Raw genomic sequence first — 6,699 nt, forward strand, 5'->3', positions numbered from 1 at the left:
TTCAGAAACATTGGCAAAAACACTGGGGGCAGCTGTTGAATATGACCACAAAAGTGGAGACCGGAGGGTGGTAATAATCTATGCAGATTTGAGGATGCCCTGAGCATGTCTCCCCAGAGCACAGGTCCCCATCCACAGATGCCCCCGAGATTGTTGGGCTGGGTCCTCCGGCAGCTCTATGTTCACAGGGAGGTGGGAGGGGCACTGTGGGGCCACCGTGTGTGTAAGTCCAGGAGCTGCTGTTCCAGAATGTTCTCTTTGAAGATCCCCACTGGCGGGTTCCTCATCTCCCTCTGCAGGACACAGCTCTGCTCTCCCAACCCCCTAAAGGCATCAGGAAGCATTCCTAGTTCAAAAGCAGTTGTAGTGAGAGGTTGGGATGGACCCACCCTCTCTAGTCCTAGGCTTCTGGGAATAGAGTAGAGGAGACACAGGTGCCAAAAGCTCATGCAGGCAGGGAGTCACCTTGCAGCTCTGCATCCTTGTGGGTGCTCCTTGGTCCTGAGGGTCCCAGCCAGCCTGAGAAGGAACTGAGCCTGGGGTCCCTCAGCCTCTGGAGCCCTGGGGGCCCTGGGTCACCTCGGGGCACCATTTCTCAATTGGAGTTGGAGGTTCCATAGATTCTTCTGTGTATGTGTCCAACTCCAGCTAAAGAAACACCAGAAAGCAGCTCAGTGCCGTGTGTACTCGGAATGAGTGGCAGGATTCAAGTCACTCGTGTTCCTTTTATTTTTTATTCCAATTCTTTCTGTTTTTTCTTTGTAAACCCAGACATGCTTCTGCTCATTTTAATTAGATAAAATTAGCAAGGAGATTAAGGTAAAAGGAGAAATGAAAAATATTTAAATGTTTGGTAGAATTTACAAAAGCGAATTGAACAATGACGTACAAGAAGGAATGCAGAGAAACAGACACATTTGAAACGTTCCTCGGATTTCATATGACTTAAACCAGTCTCCAGACAAGGGGAACTTGCCATCTTGAATTGTAGATTTGGAGGATGTGGAAGAACATTCTCCAGAAACAACTTCCTTCTCCTTCTCTTCAGATGTCACCAAGAATAATGAATCAGTCAGTATCATTCTCGAATGGCCCACACTGCATCCAATTCAAACCACTCACCTGTTTCCTGTCTGAATTTATTTGCAAGCTCTCTGGAAATTTTTCCCCTTTTCATTTTATTTTTCTCCTTACTCTCTCTCCCCATTGAGCCAACAGGCCAATGGGGCCAATCAGAAAACCAGACCAACAACATGCTCCAGCCCCTGTGGATTTTCCAGGGGCAAAGACTTCCCAGTTTCTTGTTTGCATGTTACGAACAAGTGGTTACTTGATAACACAGACATACGTAGGTGTGCTCTTGCATTCCCCGCCCTCCCCCCCCCCCCAATTTTTGGTTTCTTTTTCCTTTTTGCAGAAAATGCAAACAAAAGAAAAACAAGGTTTTCAATTGAAGGTACATCTCTTCTTCAACATGAAGACATTAATTGAATTGATTGGATCCCCCATGCAGTGGTCAGCAAGGTCCTTTGGCAACTGACGGAACATCTTGAGTCTCAGGAGCTGAGGTTTGTTTGAAGAAACTTCCCTATACAAGTCATGAGCAAAGGGAGATAGATGTGTGGGGAGGGAGAGGGCTCCTGGGGAGCAGGATGAAAGGAGAAAAGAAAAGAACTGTCATTGGTGAGGAAGAAAACGAGAAACTGCTTCTGTATCTTCCCCCGACCTCCTTCCCTTTCTTCTTGCTGAAGGATGATTCCAGCCCACCCGGGGTGTGAGCTGAGTTCACTCTTGGGGTCTTTGATGCATACTGTTTTGTCTTCACTTCCACTGAATATCACCTTTGTGTATTTTTATCATTACATATTTGGTTCCCACAGCATCTTTTTTTTTGTTTTAAATTTTTTATTAGTTGGAGGCTAATTACTTCACAACATTTCAGTGGGTTTTGTCATACATTGATATGAATCAGCCATAGATTTATATGTATTCCCCATCCCGATTCCCCCTCCCACCTCCCTCTCCACCCGATTCCTCTGGGTCTTCCCAGTGCACCAGGCCCGAGCACTTGTCTCATGCATCCCACCTGGGCTGGGGATCTGTTTCACCATAGATAGTATACATGCTGTTCTTTTGAAATATCCCACCCTCACATTCTCCCACAGAGTTCAATAGTCTGTTCTGTATTTCTGCGTCTCTTTTTCTGTTTTGCATATAGGGTTATCATTACCATCTTTCTAAATTCCATATATATGCATTAGTATGCTCCCACAGCATCTTAATTGTGCATCAGTCACTGAGAAATGAAGGTTGCCTATTAGGAATAGGTCCAGCTTATTCTTCATTATGAGAATGCATTTCTTAGGTGAGAAGCCAGTCTCTCCAGAACATTCCACAGTGGTCAACCTCTGGTTCCCCCTTGAGCCTGGTCCTTTTCCTTCCTCTCCTCCCCACAGAAAACAAGAGTTGTCATGCCATTGCCATTGGTGATTGACTCATCTGCACCCTCATAGACAGAATGCTGTTCAGAATCGCCTTCTGATGACCTGCCAAGGTGACCCCTATTCTCAGGAGGTCTTCTGATGTCATCTGGGTGACTAGCTGGAGGGACGTGAAGCCAGCAGTGAGCAAGCTGTCCCTGTAGTGGACCATCTTGATGGCGCTGAGCCAGTCACCCACGGTGGTGAAGGCCGTGAAGTCTGGGATGGAGCAGAGGAGCAGGGGCTGGGAAGGCACCGTGGTGATGGTAGCCACAGTCTTGAGACTTGCCAGGTTCCGGATCATCTTGTCCAGGGTATTGACACTCTCTGCAAAGCAGAGCTGGCTGTTATGGTCCTTCTGCCAATAGTTCAGCATGAGCTGGTGTAGAGCAGCCGGGCAGTCCGTGGGAGGGGACAGCCGGTAGTCCTGCTCAATGGCATTGACAACATCTTGGTTGAACGTGTCCCAGTAGGGTCTCTTTCCAAATGACGTGACTTCCCACATGACAATCCAGTAGCTCCAGAGGACTGGCAGACGTGAACTTAGAGTTGGCCATGGCCTCCAGAGCCATCCATCTCACGGGGATGCTGCCTCCCAAGGAGTTGGTGTGGGTGGGATGTGAGGTGTCATCCTGAAGGTAGTGGGAAAGGCCAAAGTCGGACACCTTGCACACCAAGTGACTTTTGATCAGAATGTTCCTTGCAGCCAGGTCCGGATGCATGTAGTTCATCTCCACCAGGTACTTCATGCCCACGGCGATGCATCCCTGCCAGCTGGATCACCATGAACTGTCCGTAATTTGCCTGAGGAAAGAATCCAAAGCACCAATCTCTGTGAACTCCGTGATGATCATGACCGGCCGGCTCTTGGTGACCACACCTTCCAGATGAATGACGTTGGGATGGTCAAACTGCCCCATGATGCTCGCCTCGCTTGGAAAGTCCCAGAGCTGCTTCTTCGAGTACCTAGCCTTCAGCATCTTGATGGCCACATAGATTTCCCTCTTGCCCGGAAATTTCCAGCACCCCTTGTGCACCTCTCCAAACTCTCCTGCTCTGATGACCTCTTTGCTGTACACAGCTTCTTTGCTGTAAGCATGTTTCCTGCTGCAGACAATGGAGATGGCCACCACGGACACCACCCCAGCTGCCACCGAATACCATGCCAGGCTGCAGGCCATCGATCCATACAGTGTTGGTCTGGCTCCTGGCCATGAAGGAGTTGAACTTATTGTGTTCCTTCTCATAGTACCGGATCTCATAGTCCAGGATGATGCCATTGGGCTGCTCCAGCTGTGGCCATGACAACATGGTGCTCCTCATGGTGGCACTGACCTGGTGCATGATGGAAACAGTGGAAGGGGTGAAGCCTTGGACTTCGTCTCCATCGTCTTCTCAGTCTGCGTCTTACCCTCCTGTGGGTAACATTCAAGGTCCACCTGAGCAACACACACTACCCCCAAACCCACAATTCTTCTATTTTTTATTCCAATTCTGTCATTAATAACATATAACTTGTTTTATTACAGTTTAAAAACAGCGTCTTCTGTAAACTTTAATGTTGCAGTACACTAAACATACACAATATATATTTTTATTAAAATAGCAATTAATACTTTAAAATCATAAACATCAGAAGAGTTTGGCTGGGGGCTAGAAAGGATTATTAGGGGAAATAGAGACTACTGGTGTCTGTCCATTTCTGATACACAGGTCTCAGGAGCAGTTGTACTGAGTGTAGGATGGGTGGGCAGTTTCCCCCACTCCCCGTGGCATCTGACTTCCTGCTCCTCTCAGGGCCCCAGGGGAGGGGGGACTTGGCCCTTTAGTCCAAGATCCCAGAGTCCCCATTCCTCTGCCTCAGTCTCACTGTCCAGGGCAACTGTCAGTTGAAGACTGCTGGCCAGATACCCAGGAGGAATTACTCCTGTGGGACCTTTCTAGACACTCCCTACTAACAGACAACTCCCTCAGCAAAGAGCAGCAAACAGACCCAGTGCCTTGTGGACTGACCGTCGGGGACATCAGGGCCCAAGGTCATGTCTAGATCCCGAGGCTGTTCTTGGGTCCTGCACAGCCTCTCCAGAAAACCCTCTTCTGTCTGACTCTGCACCTCCCTACGGACTCCATAACCTGTGTTTGTGTTGCAGGCTCTGGTCTCAATCCTGGACTCCAGGCTGGGCCTTTCTAGAGGATGGAGCCCACACGCCATCAGGAGCCTTATCTGGACCAACACTGAGAGAGGGCTCACTGCTCATCTCCTGAGGCCTGTATTCAGTACAAGCTCAGTTGTTTGGTCGTATAGATTTAGTTTTAGTTTGATCTACAGTTTTTTCTATTATGTGTGTTTATCTTCTATATGTTCAGTTATGTATGTTTGTTCTATATTTAAAGTTTCTTTTATTAAAATTTATTTATCCATCTAGTTGCCTTTAAAATAATTTTCCATAAAATCAAACACACATAGAAAGCACTCTGAGAAGAGGTAGGACTCAGTGGATAATTATAAAGCAGTCACCCTAGTGTCCACTGCCTCTCTCATGGAATGCTCATTCAGTCTCATTTGAGTAAGGAACTGTAAATTTAGTATTTACCATCTGTCCTTGTGTCTGTCTTTCAAAGGATTCTGTTTTCTGAAGTCTCTTTTTCCCATTAGTCAAGGTAACGTTATTACCTTAGATCTTTCATGATGACTTGGATGTATGGACTTTTGATACCCAATCAGTTTGTCTGGAAAAGAATTCATGAATCATCACGTCTCTCCTTGAGTATCTTAACTGTGTTGCCCTGTTTACTTCCAACACAGGGTATTTCTCTCCATAAAGGTTGATAAAACTCTAATTTCTGTTTCTTTATATGTCACTTGTTCTTTTATTCTAGATATCCAGAGGCCTTTTGTTTTTCTTTAAAGCCCAATAATATTTCCAGAACATCATTTGCTATTAGTCATTGCAAGTTAATTCTCACAGTTCTGTTTAATAAAGTTTCAAACTTTTTTTTACTTTCAGAATAATTTGCATGATAATGTTTAGTATTTGCTTTCCATCTTGGCTTTGATTTTTTTCCAAATTTTTCTAATCATTCATATATCAGATCTATCTTCCACTTGTGACACATTCATCAAATAAGTTGTAATTTTTTTGCTGTATTTATTTTCCAGAAATATATTTATTCAGTAGGGTTTAAGAATTTCCTTCATCCCCTCTACTTTCTTATAATACATTTTTATTGTATTTCTCTTAATTTAAAATTTATCTACAATGATATTTTCAATGTTTTATTAATCTTTGGAGCAATGTGCATTCATTTCTGAGTTGTTTAATGCTGATCTATGATGTACTTTCCTATTTTGAATCTTTTCTTCAAAATTTCAGTCTTTATTATTAAACATGTCATTATTCATGAAAAGAGAATCATTGCACCCATGGAGAATTTAGTAGAGATTTGTGTAGGACTTGCTTATTTCCTAGTTCTTTGTACTTTTTTTAAAAATTGAAGTGTAATTCACTTACAACAATGATAGTTCCAGGCGCCCATCATAATGATTTAATGCTTCTGTAGATTACAAACGATCCCCACAATAATTCTAGTTACATCTGCAAGCGAACTTACATTATTGACTATAGTCTCCATGCTGTATATTTCAACTCCTTACTCATTTATTTGTAACTGAAAGCTTGTAAGTCTTAATCTCCCTTTCCAATTTCTTTTATCATCTCTCGTCTCTGGCAATCACATTTGTCCTCTGTATCTATGACTCTTTTTCTGTTTTCTTATGTATGCTGTGTGTTTTGTTTTAACGATTCCACATACAAGTGAAATTGTACTGTATTTGTCTTTCTCACTCTTATTTCACTTAGCGTAATACACTCTATGTTCTTTCATGTCACAAACGGCATTCCCTTTTTACGGCTGAGTAGCATTCCATTGAATGTATGTACTATATCTTCTTTATCCATTTATCTGCTGGTGGACATTTAGGGCTCTTGTATATCTTGGCTTGGCTTTTTAAATAATGCTGCAGGGAACATAGAAATATCTATGTCTTTTAAAATTACGGTTCTCATTTTCTTAGGAAAAATACCTAGAATTGGAATAGCTGGGTCCTATGGTATTTCCAATTTTCACTTTTTTTTTGAGGAAATCCCATACTTAAGATATATTAATTAAGATAGCTCATGTTTCTTTGTACACTTTGACTCATGCTGTACATACAATG

At 43.7% G+C, this 6,699-nt stretch overlaps 1 pseudogene; it reads right to left on the bottom strand.

Annotated features, from left to right (window-relative positions):
• Positions 1–2,469: 2,469 nt before the first annotated feature.
• LOC122426774 lies at positions 2,470–4,521 on the bottom strand (annotated as a pseudogene).
• Positions 4,522–6,699: the final 2,178 nt, after the last annotated feature.

This window comes from Cervus canadensis, chromosome 2 (genome assembly GCF_019320065.1).
Source record: "Cervus canadensis isolate Bull #8, Minnesota chromosome 2, ASM1932006v1, whole genome shotgun sequence".
NCBI lineage: Eukaryota > Metazoa > Chordata > Mammalia > Artiodactyla > Cervidae > Cervus > Cervus canadensis.